This window comes from Camelus ferus, chromosome 14, assembly GCF_009834535.1.
Source record: "Camelus ferus isolate YT-003-E chromosome 14, BCGSAC_Cfer_1.0, whole genome shotgun sequence".
Lineage (NCBI taxonomy): Eukaryota > Metazoa > Chordata > Mammalia > Artiodactyla > Camelidae > Camelus > Camelus ferus.
Genome location: NC_045709.1, coordinates 52,963,497 through 52,982,691, shown reverse-complemented (window position 1 = coordinate 52,982,691; position 19,195 = coordinate 52,963,497). Strand labels below are relative to the sequence as shown.

The 19,195-nt window shown below is 35.9% G+C and overlaps 1 long non-coding RNA gene across 2 annotated transcripts; it reads right to left on the bottom strand.

Moving 5' to 3' along the window:
- Nucleotides 1-2,430: 2,430 nt before the first annotated feature.
- Nucleotides 2,431-18,841, bottom strand: LOC116668503. 2 transcript variants are annotated; one of them, XR_004325604.1, is made up of 4 exons: nt 18,717-18,841; nt 7,219-7,354; nt 5,365-5,451; nt 2,431-2,804 (listed from the first exon to the last, which is right to left on the bottom strand). It is a non-coding gene; the product is annotated as an uncharacterized LOC116668503 (long non-coding RNA). The 2 variants fall into 2 exon arrangements; XR_004325605.1 differs by lacking the exon at nt 5,365-5,451.
- Nucleotides 18,842-19,195: the final 354 nt, after the last annotated feature.

Here is a 19,195-nt window from a genome sequence, read left to right as displayed (position 1 = left end):
AGAATCATTAATTTTCCCTTTGCATTCCATTGAATTATTTAGTTCCCCTGCTGTGGTTCGGCAGTGTTGATACCTAAATACAGAATATACATCCATTCAAACACAATAAAAGGGCATTATTGATGCCTTAGCCTAGAAATTTGCTAGTTTTATTAATACCCCAAACCTTTCTTTTCAAACTTGTACTATGTAGTGAGATTGCACTCCAAATAAAATTGCATGGAAGAGGTGTAAGATATTTAAAAGGACATGATACTGCTTCACATGACATGAAAAGCTTTGACTTACAACTGAGGACAAGAAACAATGGGGGAATTTTTTTGGCAGCAAAAAATCAAGTAATGAAGAAATCTATAGTAACCTTCCCTCAGTGGTTGCCACCATGGGCATTGGTCAACCCAAGCCCTAAGCATTCCCCTAGAATGAAGAGCAGGATTGACAGCGCTCTTTATAAGTGGAAACCTTGCAGAGAAGAGAGTCAACTTGGAATTATGAGCACCGACCAGCTTTTTGATGGGCAGCCAAAAGCCATCTTGTTGGAAATGCCCACATCTTTCCCAAACCATTTGGCTTACCTCCTGACATAATTGTATCTGAAAGAGAAATATTTAAATGGGCTGGAGGGAGGGTAATGGGAGGATTTCAATTACCAAGGTGCATACTGGATTACTTTAAATGGCATAGATGGGCCTTAAGGCAAACTCGCAATCAGGCCCAGTGGAGTTTTCCGACGCAATAAACACCCAGCCTCTCTGAAGGGAAGGTAACACCATGTGCTCTTAGGTAATGTAAAAGAAAGGTTACAAGTCAAAATGCAATTTGAGAGAAATCCATCAGGAAGTACAAATCATAATTTCAAACGTGGAATAAGGCCAAAATGATTGTGCACGCTGCAATAATGGTCAAGGGGATTTGGGTGAGTTTGAAATAATATAAATGATTTTAAAAATTCATGTCAGTATACCCTGAGAAATACGTGGAGGCACCAATAAATGGCGGTTCCAAAGTTTTAGAGCAAAATGTAATATCTCGAATATCCAGCCAATAAAAAAAAAAAAAAATCAGTCCCTTTGCCTTTAAACACTTAAATAAAATAGACTAGAGCTTAGCGCTAAATTCCTGTTTTACAGTTCTGCTCTCACATCGCCGGCTGTGTGTGAGCACAGCCTCCTTATTGGGTGCGGAGGGGTTTGGGTGGTTCCCTGGCCAGTCACAGAGCCAACTGGAGCTGCCTAGCCATGCGGTTCTCTTTCATTGACTTACTGTTGTCCTGTTCTTTACTTTTCTGGCCTCTTTGCTTTCTTCTCACACAGATTCTCTCCTAGAACACCTCCTAAATTTGTCTTCCTCCTCCTCTTCCCACCTAAAACCCTCCCTCAGTCCTTTTCCTCTATGGAAGCATCACATTCATTTCTGCCCCGCTGCCAAAGCCCAAGGGACTAGGTGAGCATCTTCCAAACTCTTCCTTATTTCCTCTTTCAAGTCACACCTTGTGTTCTACCTACTAAGCTCCTTGACTTCTTAGTCAAGTCAGTCAGGTACCACATGTGCATTTTATATATGATTTTCTGAAAAGGGGTGTTAATAAACAAGACCACTCTAAAACAGCCTCCACATGGAAAGAACAAGAATTAAAATAATGTGATGGTACAGAAATGGGCCTCTGTGTTGATGGCACTGTAAAAGAGGGCAGAAAGGGACTCTAATGAATTTTGAAATGTCACATAGCTAACATTTACTGATCGCTTACCATGTGCTGGGTACAGAATTGACTGGTTTCATTGCCCCAGTTAACTGATGAGGACACCATTAGGGATGAAGGAGCTGAAAATTGAAGTGACTCTCCCAAGACCAGCTAGAGCTGCAGCTAATGTTAAATCCAGGCCATTGGGCTCCAGAGCCATATCTTAACCTTTACACTCTACTGCCTCTGAAAAATGAAGTTGAATAAAGCAGTTGGGAAAGTAATCATTAACTCAGAAGTATTTGGGGTATAATTAGCTTCATGGTATTTTATACCATAAGTCAAAAGGCACCAAGGAAAGTGTTACTTTTTTTTTAAGCTATGGAAAAACACCAGAAACCACAATATAAAATTTATTTCAACTCTGGAGGAATGACAATTTTCTAACTAGTGAACAACACAAAATATTACAGAGGCAAAGTCACACATTTGTCCACCACTTATTACATATGATAGTATTGACTTTTAAGCTTCATAATAATTAAAAACAATAAAACTTTAGAGACCAACAGAAGAAGAAAAAGTTTTTGATAAAATATTAACAGATTGACAGAATTCATGCCTCCAATGTATAAAAAATTTTTGAAGGGGGGAGGTAATTAGGTTTATTTATTTATTTATTTATCTATTTATTTATTTTTTTTAATGGAGGTACTGGGGATTGAACTCAGGACCTCCTGCACGGTAAGCATGCGCTCTACCACTGAGCTATACCCTTCCCCCTTAATGAACCTTAATATTTATCAAAATACAAAGATCCAAATAGCTAAATTGGCAAAGATGGTTTGCACAAGAGAAGATACAAATAATAGTGAATAAATTCATACTAGCCAGGCCACATAACACAGTATTAAAAAAATATTTATTTAAATTCATTTTATTGTAAAAAGGGTATAGAAAAATTAAATATGCTACAAAGTCCAATTAAAATGATGAAGAGATTTGAAGCAATTTCAAATGAGGAATGGTGAGTGGTGAGGCTATTGGAGAAAGAAGAGTTGGGGGCCTTGGAAAGTGGCAGGAGATGATGCCCAGATCACAGGGACTGCCAGACCTTGAACTTTGAAAAAGGATCAGAAATTAGAATGCAGCTTGAAATTTTCTTAAAAGTCACTGAATCTGTATATCTGTCCTCAGTCCTATATCCTTGACACATTAGCAGTGTGTGGTATTTCATTCTGCCCACTCACTTCTCCCTTGGTTTACATGACACACACTAACCTGGCTCCTTTTTCAAATACTGGGCCCTTACCTGCATCCTTAGTTTTCTCCTGGTTTACAATATCTTATATTTTAGAGAAAATCTTCTAGAATAAATTCTTTGAAGGTACTGCAAAATTCCTTTCTCGTACCAGAAGAGATAAGCATATTTTCCCAGTCTGACATATGAAGGCAGTAACATTCCAATACTTCCAATTTAGTAAATATTTACTATCTATGGGGTATTATGCACTGGAAACGCTGCAGTGGGTGAGCTTGATAAAGACTTTGCACTTATGAACTGACATTCTAGTGGGGAGGATACAGACAATAAACTGGTTAACACATAAATATATGAGATAATTACAGCCAGTGGAAAAAACTCTGAAAAAAAATTAAACAAATTGATAAAGTAGAATATTCTAAGGGAGCAGTACTCTGGGTTAGGAAAGTCAGGAAGATCTCTCCGAAGTGCTATGGAGCCAAGACCTAGTTGAATAACAGAAAGAAGCAAGTTTGGAGGACAAAGTCCTTAAACAACACAAAGGTCAGAGTGGCTGGAGTGTAGTAACTGAACGGAGAGGGACAAGTGATGGGGTAGAAAGACATGTAGGACCAGATCACCGGGGCCTTGAACATCATGATGATATGTTTGGATTTTACCCTTAATGTGATAAAAATCCACTGGAGAATTTTAGACGCAAGTCATTATTTTGGTTAGCGATGTTATGGAAGAATGGTTGACCACATGTAGTTTTCTCCTTTTATTCCAAAGACTTTGCTGAAATAATAGTAAAGGATGAAAAAAGGAATAAATCTTTAAGAACAATGATAAAAGGAGAGGAGACAGCCGGAGCTAAAGCAGGACCACATATTTTTGGAAAATGGAAACAGATGGACAGAAGAATGGTAACTGACTTAGATAGAAGCAGGTAATTATAACCTAAAGTATGTGCAGGGAATACCAAAGAGGAGTGAGTCAATTCTTGCTGCCCAGGACCTAAAGTCATGAGGTACTAGGGAGAGCAGGGTAGGGCAAAGGTCTGGAAATAGATGGACTGGGTAAAAGTTTGTATTGGAAGCTGTTAGTCTCCAGATGCCCCTGCCCAACACTGCATCAAGATGATGTCCTCCATGGCGAAAAAAAAAAAAGGAGCATGTATTCTATGGAGAATTTGAACTTGAGTGGCAAAAGCATCAGGGGCGCATGGCAGAGTGAAGGACATGTGTGTGCAGCTTGAGGATGAAAATAGGAGATTAATCTAAAGCCTGTAAACTGAGTAGGGTAATTCCCGTCCTCTTTTATATGCCTGTTGTGTGAATGTTGGTCTATACTCCACAGGTAAGAAACTCAGGAAATTTTGCTCAGAAGAAACTGAAAAGTACTAGAGAACATATCTTCACATAATTTCCTGACTATGAAACTTATAGTGAAGTTCACCACTTGACCATCCTGGTTATGGATGAATTCTGGTTTTCAAACACTATGAAATATTAACAAGAAGATAATAAGACATTTGAGGAAAAACCTCCAATTTATCTCTCCAATAAAAAAAGGGAGATAAAAGCTAACAGAAAAGAAAGTCCTGGAAGAAACAGAGGTAAATCAAAGAACAGTATATTTTTTAAAGTCTTTAATATCATTAGGAAGATAAGATATGTATCTGAGATCAAACTATAACAAAGGAACAAAGACAAAAATTTAGACAAAATGAAAAATACAAGAAAAAAATTGGAAAATAAAGTTGACGAAATCTTCAGAAACTTAGAATCAAAAGCAAAATGATGGAAAAAAAAAAGAAAAGACAAAACTTGGGGGAATCACGGTATCTAACATTTAACTCAGAGTATTTTAGAGGCTAAGGAAAGATAGGAGAAGATATGATGAAAGAAATAACACAAGATCATTTCCTCCAATTTGAGGGTATAAATCCTTAGATTGAAAAAGTTAACAAAATTCCCAGAAGAATGAATGAAAAAGAATGAAGATTTCAAGACACACCATCATGACATATAAGAGCACCATGGTAGAGAGGCTTCTAGAAGTTTCTGGAGAAAAAAAAGCAGGTCACAAAGGAACAACAATTAACATAACATTCAACTTTTTAATACTAACAATGCCACTGACAAAAGGCAATGGAGAAATGCTTACAAAAATACCAAAGTAAAGTATTTTCTATCTAGAATCTTATACCAGCCAAATTATCATCAAGTTTGAGTATAAAATAAAATTGTTTTCAGATATATGAGTCATGCAGAGTTTTGAAAAAACTACACCCTCAAATAAAACACAAAATATATGTAAAAGGAAACTACTCTAGCTCTAGAATTAAAATATATATAAACAAATAAAATAATGAAAACTCTGACAAGTTGTTTAATAAGAAAATACTAAATAAAAATAGTAATAGGAATATTACCAAAGGAAATGGGGAATGGAGAGCTGGGTCTTCACCAACCATGAAAAGAAGTCAATAGATAGTATCCAAACAAGAAATAGCAATGATCTGCAAATGGAAAAGAATATGAAAGGAATATATGTATGTACATGTATGACTGAAACATTACGCTGTACACCAGAAATTGACACAACACTGTAAACTGACTATACGTCAATTTTAAAAGAAAAAAGGGGAAAAAAAAGAAATAGCATTTATATTATTTCAAATGTGGAAGCAAACACCAGAAGAAACAAGAAAATAAAGTATAAGAAGGGATAAGCTAAGAACTACTGATTTTCTCTGAAGTTTTTAAATACTATCACATATTTTAAGATTATGTGTATATATTACTTTGACCAAAAATAAACAGAACTTAAGGCAAAAGTTTCTTGCAGTGAGGTAGAGACTACATTGTATTAAGGCAAGACTGGAAACAGGCAGCTATTTCCATGGTCCAGGTGAGAGATGACAGTGGCTTGGATCAAAGTGTTCGTGGTGGAGAGAGAAGTGAACAGATTTAGAGTGTGTAATGGAACTGATTTAATTTACTGAAGTGTTGGTTGTGGAGCATGAGAAGAGAATCATCAAGGATGATGTCTAAGTTGGTACCTGGTGGTACCACTTGTTAAAGTAAATGAGCCTAAAGAAAAACTCTGTTAGCAAAAGCATCAATCAAGATTTCTTGACTGATGATGCCCAATATTGCTAATTATTAGAGAAATGCAGATCAAAACCACAAAGAGGTATCACCTCACACCAGTCAGAACAGCCATCATCAAAAACTCTACAAAAAATAAACGCTGGAAAGCGTTCCTGCACTATTGGTGGAAATGTAAATTGGTGCATGCACTATGGAAGACAGTATGGAGGTTCTTTAATAAACTGATTAAATAAAGTAAATAAGTAAAGTTAATAAATAAAAGTTTGGTTTTTTTAAAGAGGAAGTGGACAGCCTCTCAGATGGCAAATAAGATGAAGACAAAGAAAAATCACTGCTTTTGGAAACATGAGGAAACATGAGATTCATTATTGACTTGAGAAGGTCATTTTCTTTTATTTGAAGACAGTTAAAGATAGAATTTGGGGTGAGGAAGTGAAGACAGTCACTATAGAAAGATCTTGTGAGATTATTTACTGGGAAGGCGATCAGAAGATGCAGTGGTGGCTAGTGGGAGACATGGGATCAGAGGAGCACTTTTAAAAGATGGAGGACAATGGTGTTGGACAGATCATCTTGTGGATGTTAAGTGAAGTCCTAAGTGAGCAAAAATCCTCAATAAAAGAGTAAGTGGCCAAAGGTAGGTTAGTAATAAAAATAGGGAGAAAAAGTAGATGAGTGGTCTGATGGCATGAAGGAGTGGGGGCTTTTGATGAAAGAAGGCTAAGAAATGACTTAAAAATAGCAATATACCCTAACTCTAGGATCTGGTGTACAGAGATGCATGAGGACAAAACAGCTTTGTCCTGAGAAGGCTGCGGAGGGAGTTGTGACCTGTGGACAGACCCCTCACTTGTACTGGTCCTTCCCAAGTCAGCTATGGGTATTTTGTATTTGCTATTTTTACACAAATTGTCCCAGGTAATTTGTATTTTATTATATTATTTCTTTCCTTTCTTTAAAAGGGCTCCCCAAATTGTAGACATTTTAGGATTCAAAACCACATGGATTCACTCTTGTTTGGAGGGATAGGTGGGACAGCAGATAGTTTCAGTTAGTTTAAGAGAGTCAAGAGCGCTTAAAGGTTGACAAAACAGGGGAATTTGCCAATGATGCATTGTGAGATTCAGAGTCTACCAGAAGGACAGAGAGAATCAACATCCCAGAGGACTTACAGAGACAAAGTGGAACACAGATCATCAAGCCTTCTCCTGGAATATCTTCATGGAAGTTCCATATTAAAGTAAGGCATGCCATCTTATGAAATTTTCCCTTGGGTATAGTACTTCCCTTGGTCTACTGGTTGAACACCTTGAGACAAAAAGATAAAAATAAGCCACTGATTGCTTAATGTCTTTGTGGAGGCAAAGCAGGACGGAAAAGATCTTAATTTAAAGGGGGAAAGCAATAAATTAATCTACAGTAAAATTAATATTTTAATGCATCAAATGACACCTTTAGAAGAGTAAAAAAAATCAAAGCACAAATTGGAAGAAGACATTACTTGGAATATTATAGTACTGACCAAGGACTTGGATGGAGAATTATAAAAAGCCACAAAATTGTATGATTTTTGTTAAAGTTCATTCCAGGCTTTGCCTTATGTACAAGTTTTGTGTTATTACTATGTTTCTGCTTTATTTTACAAAAATGAGATCCTACTATATATGTTGGTTTATACCTTTTCACTCCTACTAGTTTATTACAACTAATAGATCTTAGAACCTGAAGGCACAAATAAAATCATTTAGTCAACCCATTTTTTTCAAAACTGAGATATAATTGACATATGACATTATGTTAGTTTCAGGTGTACAACATGGTATGTCTGTATTGCAAAATGATCACCACAATAAGTCTAGTTAACATCTGTCACCAAGCATAATTGCAAGTTTTATTTTTTCTTGTGATTAGAACTTTTAAGATCTATTCTCTTAGCAGATGTCAAATGTACCACACAGTCTTGTTTACTAAAGTCACCATGTTGTACATTACATCCCCAGGACATATTTATCTTGTAACTGGATGTTTGTACCTTTCGACCACCTTTACCCATCTCACCCTCCCCTACCTCTGGCTACCATCAGTCTATTCTTCATTTCTTATAGGGTCCTGGGGCAGTTAAGGGTCTTGCTTAGGGTTGCCTAACTGGGGGAGCCCTGTGTCCTGACCCTCCAGTTCTCTGCTCTTCTTCACGACAGAGCATGTCTTCCAGAGGGCCTTGCATTTATTTTTTGCTCTCACCCTAGGTTGTATCCAAATGGATGCCTGCCTCTTTTTAAAAAATATTTGTGAAAGAAGGTTTCTTAATTTCTTTCACTAGCTCATCTTTTTGGGGGTGTCCAGATTCCTGTAGGGATGAAATTTTGATGAATTATACTATCTCTTTATCCCCAGGATAAAAAAGAAAAACTCTTCAGGAGTAAAAAGCAAGAGAAACATTCACTGCTAAGAAAGGTTCAGGTTGCAAACTTCTCTTGCTTATTTATTGAGGTTAAAAGTTAAACTGGATTAGGACAATCATATTTTTCTGACACATTGACTTGCTTCTTTTGAAAACATATTTAGCTTTTTTTTCATGAATCATTTCAGTACAAGAGCCAGGAGTTACGTTCTTATGCTGAGTAGAAACACTGAAAGTCCCTTTGTGAGGGATTTAGCTAAGTACATGTATTCATTTGGCTCATTTTCCCTGCTCTGGGCTAAATTTTGAGTCAAAATTTGTGCTTGGAGCAGGAAAGGAGGCATTTAGGCTCATTTTTGTGATTTTCCATAGATAAAATTAGCACCAAATTTATGGGCCTGATAACATTGTTCTGAGCTGTGGCCAGGAAGTTTTTCTCATTATTGTCACCATTTCCTTCTCTCCCCATTCCCTCCAATTACTCTTTCTTCTGGTTCCCAAGATGTGGCTCACTTTGTGCTGGTGAGTAAGAAGAAACAGGGCTAAGTGTCAAATCAAGAGGTGCCAATCTTCAGAATAACAACAATGTGGTATTCAGAAATCTCCTTCCCAAATGGAGTGCCCTGCCCAACAAAGCTGCTTTTTGTCATAACCTATGTGACCTTTCATTTCATGTGACCCTTCTTTTTTGTAGAAGTCACAACCTCCATCTGTAGAAATTTCCATTATCATTGTCTGAAAGTTTCAGGTATGAAGCACACTTCCCATTTAGATTTTCCATAGAATATAAATATGACTCTTCAGGACAGAGAATTAAATTTCACGCCCATCTAATTGAAAAATGGCCAGAAATTACTTACCATGACATTTCCCCCTCCATAATAGGGAAGTAGGGGGAAGTGCTTTATTGTTTTTATTATTACTATAAATAATTTAGGAAATACAGACACATATATAGGAGAAAATAAAATTCTATATAATCCTACCACTGAAAGATGATTGCTGATATAATTTTGATGTATATTTTTCTTTTAAAAATTCTTTTAAAAAATTTAAAAAATGAGATTGTACCATAAACATTCTTTTTGTAACTAGCTTTTTAAAATTAAATATACATTGGCCTTTTTGTATGTCAATAAATATAAATTTACATCCTTAATGAATGAATAATATTCCATCTATAAATATACCATATTTATTTAACTAATTCAGTATTGATAACGATTGACTCTTTTCTATTTTCTGCCAAAGTGTGAATTCCAGTGACAAGTGTCTTTATATATAATACCCTGTGCTTTTCTCCAAACAATTCCTAAGAAATAATCCTGAGAAGAAGAATTCCACATCAAATGATTTGGGCATCACTAAGACCTTTAAGGCATATTATCGTATTTCTGTCTAGAAAGGTTTTGCTGATTTACATGCTCACCAACAGTGTACAAAAGTGACTTGTTTCCTTCATCTTCATCATTTAGAGACATTTTTACTCTAAAAATCCTCTCAGTCTACTAGGAGAAAGCCTTCTATTCCATTGTTACTTGACTTGAATTTCTTTGATTATCAACAAGTTTGAATATCTTTTCTTATTTGCTTTTTGAATGTCTTATAAATTTGCTTTTCAAATCTTTGCCCATTTTCCTGTGGGAAGCAATTTTTTATTTTTTGATTTGTGAGAACTCATGTATTAAGTGTAGCAAGCTTTTGTCCATCACATATTTTACACATTCTGTCTCTAGAGTTTGTTGATGGTGGGTTTGGTTTTACAGAAGATTTCATTCTTATGTTCATAATAACCCCGGCCTTTAGGTGTCATTTCACAAAGTTCTTCTAGACTAATGTTTGAAAAATAGAGAAAGAAATACACACTAGCCTCTTTATACACAGCAATGGAAAATATAAATAGATTAATGACAGAAGGGCCTCTGGATTATTAGAGGACTTCAGGATGAATATTTTTTAAGCATAGAATTTATAGAAATTTTTACTCATGGAGACTTACTTATGGCAAGTTGATGAAAGACCAAAAAATACCCCAAATCGGTAATTCACAATTATTTTGTGATGATAATTTCCTAGAACTCATTAGACTTAATCTACATTCTGGTATTTGGCCTTGACAACTATCTGTTCTTTTTATCTGTCTTTATTTCATGCCAAGATATCCATTTTTTTTTCCTGTTGAGTAATAAGTTCAGTGGAGGTAAGGCTAAGTAAATAAATAATATTGAAAAGCACAATGTTTATACCTCTATTTAAAGTGACCCAGTGACATCATAATAAAAATTAATATATTCACACTTCATAAGCTCATGTTCAAATTAACTTAGTTACTGTTTCCATAACTTAAGTTATAAAAAGTAATAGATTTGAATTTTCTCACAAAAATGTTTCTAGAATTAATTCAGAAATCTCAGCTTTTATTGGGCAAAGCATAATCCCAGTTTCTCTCTCCTTCTTGGAAATAATATAAATTTAATAGATACACTGGAAAGGAGACATGACAGGAGGGAAAAGGAAGAGCAGTCTAGACACTGGATATTTTCCATGTCACATTAACCTTTAATTCTATGCAACGAATTCACCTCCAGGGTATAGGACTTGGGGATTCAAAATGCTCAAAATGAGCTAAGTTTTAAACTTTAATAGCATTTTAGAAAAATAATTGCGTAGTATTTAGATTTTTAAAAATCACTTTGCAGCCAAGTAAAATAAATATCTCTCCTATTTCTTATCAGTTTGGGAAGGAGCTTCCAAAACGTCCAGGGAATGGCATGAACACACTTGACCTCCAAGTTCTCTGTGTTGCTCTGGTCACCAAAGACCTGGTGCAGGTTTCCATTTGCTTTGGTCCTCTCATTCCCGTAAATCTTTCTTTTTTGCTTTCTCTCTTTTGCAGTGTTATGACTCAATAATAAAATGTTAACTGGAACAATTTCCTGTGAAAACATTTCACACTCTAGGTGCCAATTTGTATAATTTACTCAGGTTGTAGGTAAAATATTCAGTACCTTTTATGGCATGGCCTCTAACCTGAGTTCTCAGGAAAATTCAAGTATAAAAATGCTTTACTTGGAATGATTGTACTTACTGTCCAAACTAGGATACTTTTAAGAGTGAAAGATTGTAGAGACTGTTACTAATGAGGCCAGAGTAACAGGAATAAACTGGAACTGTCCTGGGCAAACCAGGTCAAAGGACCAGCTTATTAGAGAAACATTATAAATATCACATGAGAATATAGTCATAACTGAATATAAAATCTTCTTGAGATTGCTTATTTAGATACACTTCTAAGAGCTCTGATATCTTAAAAAAGGAAAAGATGTATTCCATAGCAATCTCTAATCTGACTACCTTTCATTGGATTTAAGGCTTCCTTGTCCTCATTCCCAATAAGCAGAGTTTCTTTCTCTTTTCTTTTCTTCCTTCCTTCCTTCCTCCTTTCTTCCTTCCTCCTTTCTTCCTTCCTCCTTTCTTTCTTCCTTCTTTCCTTCCTTCCTTCCTTCCTTCCTTCCTTCCTTCCTTCCTTCCTTCCTTCCTTCCTTCCTTCCTTCCTTCCCTCCTTCTTGAGGATGGGGAATGGCAATCTAAAAGAAAGAAAGAAAGAAAGAAATATAGAAGAATTATAGGAGGATGCCTCCATCTGTAAAGACTTTTTTAAGTCGGTGTTTACGGTGGGTTTTTTTAGTCTGTTTGCTTGTTTTTGATGATTGTAGATGTTTATAAGCCTCTAGATAGGGACTGACTGGGCTAACACATGGTTCATATATAGTAAACATAAAAAAATAGAAATAGCTATTGGACAGCATACCTGCATATGAGTAAGCAGATAATAATCATAGTTAGTCATGCTACATATATTTTCTTTAATCCTTATAAAAACCCTGTAAGGTACTATTAACCCCATTTTACAGATGAAGAAAATGAGGTTTACTAGCTTGCTTAAGGTCACAATTTGGGATGAAACAGAACCACTTTCTGAATCCAAACTCCATGATCTCATTCTGCATGTTGTCGCTCTCTTTAAAAAGACCAGGAGACTGCCCTTGTCTTCTCTCCATCATCATCTCAAATTTCTCCGGGGTGTTTAAAGACCTACAATTACATAACATTATATATCTTTTCTAGCAAAAATAAATGTTATTTATGCCATTTATGGACTGTGTCTCCTAGACTACCTGTTACCCCCGCTTTGCCAACGTGTTGAACCAAATGGAATTATAAAAGCCTTCCACAACGGATAGTTGTGTGCTAGTGATGGGAGAGATATTATTTACTCATTCAGCTGCAAGAGTTTTAGTGTTAAAATGGACTACAAAACAATAATGTTTTCCTAAAACAGATTACAGCCCAGCCCGTTTAATCTCCCCCAATGGCAATCTGCTGTGATAGCCAGTCTATGCCACTTCTTATGTAGGTAGTATGTCTCTTGTATCCACAGTCACAGCACCCCATCTCCTTGAGCCCTACTTAAATAACAAGTAATAACAGGCCCTTGATTACCATGAAACTGTTCATAGGAACATAGTCTGATGCTGGATGAACACTGATGAGCATCACCACTCATTGATCATACATGGCACGGATACCCTCCTTAGCTAAGAAGGCTTGCCTCGCTGTGTTTGTAACCAGGAAGAAGGCTAAACCAGAGTCTCCTGAAGGAGGTGAGGTCCAGGAACACTGGGACCACTGGTCCTGAAAATTCAATCAATTATTATGCCCATTTCCATCGAGACTGACTTACAGTACACCTGCTAATAATATATTTTAGAGTCACTCTAGATGAAAGGGTATGTATTCCTGTTTGGGTACATTTGCAATCCAAATTCCTGAAGATAAAAGACTGTTAGCCTCTTTGCCAATTTCTTTATACTATCCCACGAAAGTTAGCACGCTGGATTGAAGCATCTATTAGAACAGCTTCTGTATGTATTTCTCTTCTTACTCATCCTTCTTCTCTGCCTAGGAACAGATCAACATTCTCCTGATTCTATGAAACAAAACCACCTCCCCCACCAACACAAAAAATGTTTATTTATCACTGTATATAAAAATAGATAAAAAACAAATTTCTTCTGTGTAGCACAGGGAACTATATTCAAAAATCTTGTATTAACCTTTAATGAAAAATAATATTAAAATGAATATATGTATATATATATGCATGACTGGGACATTATGCTGTACACCAGAAATTGACATATTGTAACTGACTAAACTTCAATTAAAAAAAAGAAACCCTCATATTTACTTAACAATGCCTCTCACTCAAATTCTTGCCCTATCTCTAGATTTTTTATTGTTTTGTCATACTTTTTAAAACTTTATTTAAAAGCATTTTTATGATTTATTTTTTAAATATTTGAAATAACCCCAGCCTTTCAGAAAATTGGCAAATATAATATAAAGTAGTTTTTCTCCCGGAACTACTTGAGAGTAAGTTGTGATGTCCCATCACCTCTAAATATTTATGATTTGGGAAAAAAAATCTCAATGATGTTTCTTTTCTGGATTGTCATGAGATACCACACACTGCCTGCCATCATCTTCTGTTCACCACCTTCTCCATGAAGTTAATTTTTCTTTAACTCTCATCAGGCTGGCCACTATTGCTGCCTTCCACAGGAAAGACTCCTGGGAAGAGATCCTTTTCAGACCCCTTACTATGCACAGTCTGATGTTCTCATTTTCTATTTTTGTCCTCCTTGGTTGCTTTGTAGCACCTGACCACATGTTTTACCTCTCTGTACCTCTGAAATTCTGTTCTGATAATTGATTTAAGAGTTCAGGAGGTATCCTGTGAGAATATTCCATGTGTAGACATATTTTTAATGTATCTGTGGGAGAGGATGAGCTCCGCGTCCTTCTATTCCATCATCTTGAAGCCCCTCCCCTGATTCCATTCATTTGTTTATTCATTTATTCAACAAATATTTATTGTTGAGCACCTGTTACAATCCAGGCACTATGTTAGGCATTTTGTTTCTGATATTGAATATGACAGACTGAATAATTTTCCTAAACCACAAATTGGATCATGTCACTATAAGCTCGGATACTTATAATGCCTCCTTCGAAATTAAGAACAAACTTTCTAGACCTTGATTCAACATCCTCCTATAATAATATCTGAGCCTCCCTTTCCAGCCGTGCTCTCCATTGCTGCCATACCTGACATCAGTGGTTTCTAAAGAGAGGGTCAAAGACTCCCACAGATGATTTTGACCATGGATCCAGGGATCTGCGTAAGCCTCAATATTAGACTGAATAAATAATGTGCCTATCCATCCAATCTCTATAATGTTCAACATGTGTATAGATGCCGTGGCAAATTTATTCCAAAGTGAATTTGGAATAACATGTCTTTAAGTATTATTTTCTCTGAAAGAGTACTAAAAGTAAAATAATTATCATGTTGAGTGGGGGGAGCAGCCTTTTTTTTATGTTCACAGGTAGACTTCAGTTTCCAAAAGTCTTAATTCCAGTCCACTGGGACAGTTTTTTCCCCTCACTATCCTGCCTTCAAGCCTTCACTGTCTTGTGGCTTACTTTCTTCCTTAAAAATCTTACCTAATGTTCCATTTTTATTTCAAAAGTCCCCCACTGTAAGGTGTCTTTTCCTATTGTAATCTTTCCTAGCTATCATTTCTTACAGCTGTCCTGGTCCTGTGTGTAAGGCACTATGTGTTACTTGTCTTTGTGAGCCTGAAACACTTAACATGGTGCTGGCACATCACCTGAGCAAAAAAACTTGTCAGATGGATATAAAGATCATTTCATAAATAATCAGCACCATAAATTTATAACGTAAGACTTCTGCACTAGAGTCAGTAGAAATAAGGTGATATATTTCCAGTATTGTTTGCTGTATTGAAAAAATCTTGCATGAATCCAACATTATGCTACCTTTGAGCTTTGGGAACTCTAGAATTCATCCTGCGTTTAAACCATTTTTAGCCCTTAAATCAAATGCACAAGAAGCTAAATAAGCTCATGTTTATTTTACATGCACAGAAAATGTTCTCTTACAGATGATTAATATAACTATTGATCTCCAAACAGTATTGCCTGATTAATGTATTTCTATGATGGACCAGCTTATGAATCGTGAGGCAGGGCTCAGACTTGTTACTGTGTTTTGATCAAAATCTTACTCTCATTATCTACTCTACAACTTTGATAGACTTTTAAGTTTTTATTGGAGACAAAGATCCTATCTCTTTCATCTCTGTATTCCCTACTCCTTCACATATAGTGTGTGTTCAAAGTTATCTAGTAAGTGAATACATTCGTGGAGCAGCCATAGGAGACGTTCTGTGCAGACCCAGATGTTTTGTGCAGTTAAGCAAAACAGGTCCTGCATGAAAATGACTTACTATAATGGCCCAATAGATAAGATAGGCCTTCATGTATATTTATATAAGAGAAATATATTTAATTCTATTATTATGCTTTTTTCTCCCATTTTATCAGAATTCTGTGATACATCTTGTCTCACTCTATTCCCAGGAATTATGACAAGTTTTGATCAAAGAAAGATATGTACCTTCCTTGCATAACCAGCATTCAACTTACCTAGTACTTGTAGATTTGTTACAGTTAGACAAGTGTACATGTGAGAGCAGGAAGCTATAAAGCAATCCTTGGAGACTTTCCAGAATTTTAGAATATAATTTCGGCTTACATACATCAATCAAGGGAAACTGGTAGTGGAAAGTTCAGAAATCATCTTTTCCCTTGACCTCTATCTGTGATTTTCATATATTAGTGGATGGGTTCTTATCAGTGAAGATTCAGGATATCATGTCTCTGCCAATTTAGAGACTAGTAATTGTATTTTAACTGGAAGTTATCTCAAAATTAGAAGTGATGCTGCCACAGAAAGAAAAATCTCTTCTTGTCATAGTGCTAATAGTACTGAGAAAAAAATCCTGAGTCCCAAATAAGAAAGACTTTTCTAAGGAAGGGTGTAGAAAGGCAAGGACTGATGTTCTTTACGCAGTTGTGACCCTGATTCAAAGCTGCTTGGTGAAACTCACTGAAATTATCACCCCTCCCACAGCAGAGCTAGGGACAGGATTTGGGAACTCCCAAAAGAGAGAAATGGGGCCACTGTCCAAATAACAGTCATATAAACTTGGAAACTAACACCTCATGGCAGTAGGATTAGGAAATATTCCTTAAGTTCAATTGATTCTATCAAGCTATTTTTAAAAATGTTTTTTAAAACCTCCATATAGTCTTACTGGGGTGCGGTACTCATTTCCTCCTTCCTTTATCTTGGCAGAACATCCCCGTAATTGGTTTCCCACAAGGAAATGCCAAATCCTAACATCAGACAGTTATACGGAGAGCAAATAAAAATCATTCCACGTTTTCCTTTGCAGATTAATCATTATTACCATTACCCATCATATTTGTAAAAAGGTACTCAATTGCTTAATACACTTTTAATCACTTGAATATATATTTTTAAAGATCTTAGCTTTCGTCAAAATCCAGCCAAAGGAGAGATTAAAGCTTGATGGTAAATGAAATAACCAACTGGACACACTTAAAAGGTCGCTAGGCCTTATCAGAAGTGAGGATGTTTCAAGACAGAGCTCTCTTCCTGCAGCTCCTCAAATCCAAGTATGGGCTGGGAGGCACAGGAAGGCGAGGCGGTCACAAGGTGTTCCTGGCCTGGAATCTAGAGGGTCCATTTCAGGGTTAATCATAAGAGGAGAGAGAAAGATGTCCAGAGAAGAAGGTGATCTTCCGAGACTTCAGGATTTACAATCAGGCTGAACACCTCCTCTCACACTGAGCATCAAACAAGGAGCATGTACCGTTCTCAGCCATAGATGTGAGCCATAATCAGGCTGAATTTGCCATTGTCTGTCTTCCAGGTCTTCAAATCTCTGTAAAATTGTTAGCCATCATTTAACTCTAGTCCTAGGATGTTGCTTGAATTTTTGTATTACTTTAAAAAAAAAGGATCAGTATGGAGAGTCCTTAAAAATCTAAAAATAGACTTGCTCTATGATCCAGTAATCGCACTCCTGGGCATGTATCCAGAGGAAACTCTAATTCGAAAAGATACATGCACCTCAGTGTTCAGAGTAGCACTATATACAATAGCCAAAACGTGGAAACAACCTAAATGTCCATCGACAGATGACTGGATAAAGAAATTGTGGTATATATATATAATGGGATAATACTCAATCATAAAAAAGAATGAAATAATGCTATTTGCAGCAACATGGATGGGCCTGGAGATTATCATACTAAGTGAAGTAAGCCATAAAGAGAAAGAAAAATACCATGTGATAGCACTTATATGTGAAACCTAAAAAAATGACAGAAATGAACTTACTTACAAAACAGAAATTGACTCACAGACATAGAAAATAAACTTACGGTTATCAGGGGGGAAAGGGGAGGGAACAGGGATAAATTGAGAGTTTGAGATTTGCAGATACTAACTACTGTATGTAAAATAGATAAACAAGGTCCTACTGTATAGCACAGGGAAATATATTCAGTAACTTGTAATAGCCTGTAATGAAAAAAATATCAAAAGGAATATATGTATATGTATAACTGAATCACTATGCTGTACACCAGAAATTAACCCAACATTGTACATGGGCTATACTTCAAATTTAGAAAAAAAAAAAAGCAAGAACTCATTTTTTTTTTTAACTTCTAATGTATTTTTTTTTCTTTTCTTTTTTTCCCCTCCTTTTTCAGTTTTATTAGGTAGAAAGGGACTCATTCTTTTTTCGGTTTCATCCTGAGTTGCACTCCACATCAGATCAGCTAGAATTTAATGACACCATCTCGGGTTTTCTAGTTACGTTCACAGCAAGATGAACCAAGTAAAACGTTCAGACTTGCACTTTCAGCAATATCAGTGCTCTCTCTCCACACTGGAAAAAACAGAAATACCTTCTACCAAAATGTTGCTTTCTCTTTCCTTCTCATTCTGCCTTAAAAAACACACTCTGAATACCCACACCATTTCTTCTTATTATTACTATTATCATTATGTAAGAAATAAATTGTACTCAATCACTAAGGAGATCCAGTGTTATGCTAAAGTGGTAGAATGAGTTTCTTTAGATTTTATCCTACGTTATCAAAGACCCCAAACCTGAAAGCATCAAGTTTGACAATAGTGATCTCAAAGAGTTAGCAAGTTTAAACAGATTCATCTAAGAGTCAGGGGTATTATTTATGACAAATCATCATTTATGCAAATCCAAGTAAATGTCATCTACTAACCTGTGTCAAAACAAGGTGTTCAGATTTTACTTGATTCTTTAAGCAAAGCACATTAAACTTAAATAATGCCTCCCAGGGCTGAAACATCTGTTTTCTTAAGCAGCATGTCCTCCGTGAGAAATTCCAAGTAAGTAAATAGGACGTGAGGCCATTTTATAATTTGTGCCAAGGTAAAACCAGAAAGTACCTCCTAAGTTAAGCCAATCGAAAACAGAAATATGTGACAGGTTTTTCCACTAGCAACTCTACGTTGTTAATTCAGGTAATCCCTATTTATCTAAAACCATTTGATTTAATCTGGTCTTAGAAAATGTATGTGACTGAGTTGATGCCAAAACCAATTTCATGATGTGCTCTACTCTTAATACTGGAAAAAATTTAAACAGAAAATATACTTTAAACATAGCATTATTTTTGTTTTTGGCTTATATGTTTATAGAATGTTATAGAAAAATAATATGGACTCAGAAAAGTCTAAA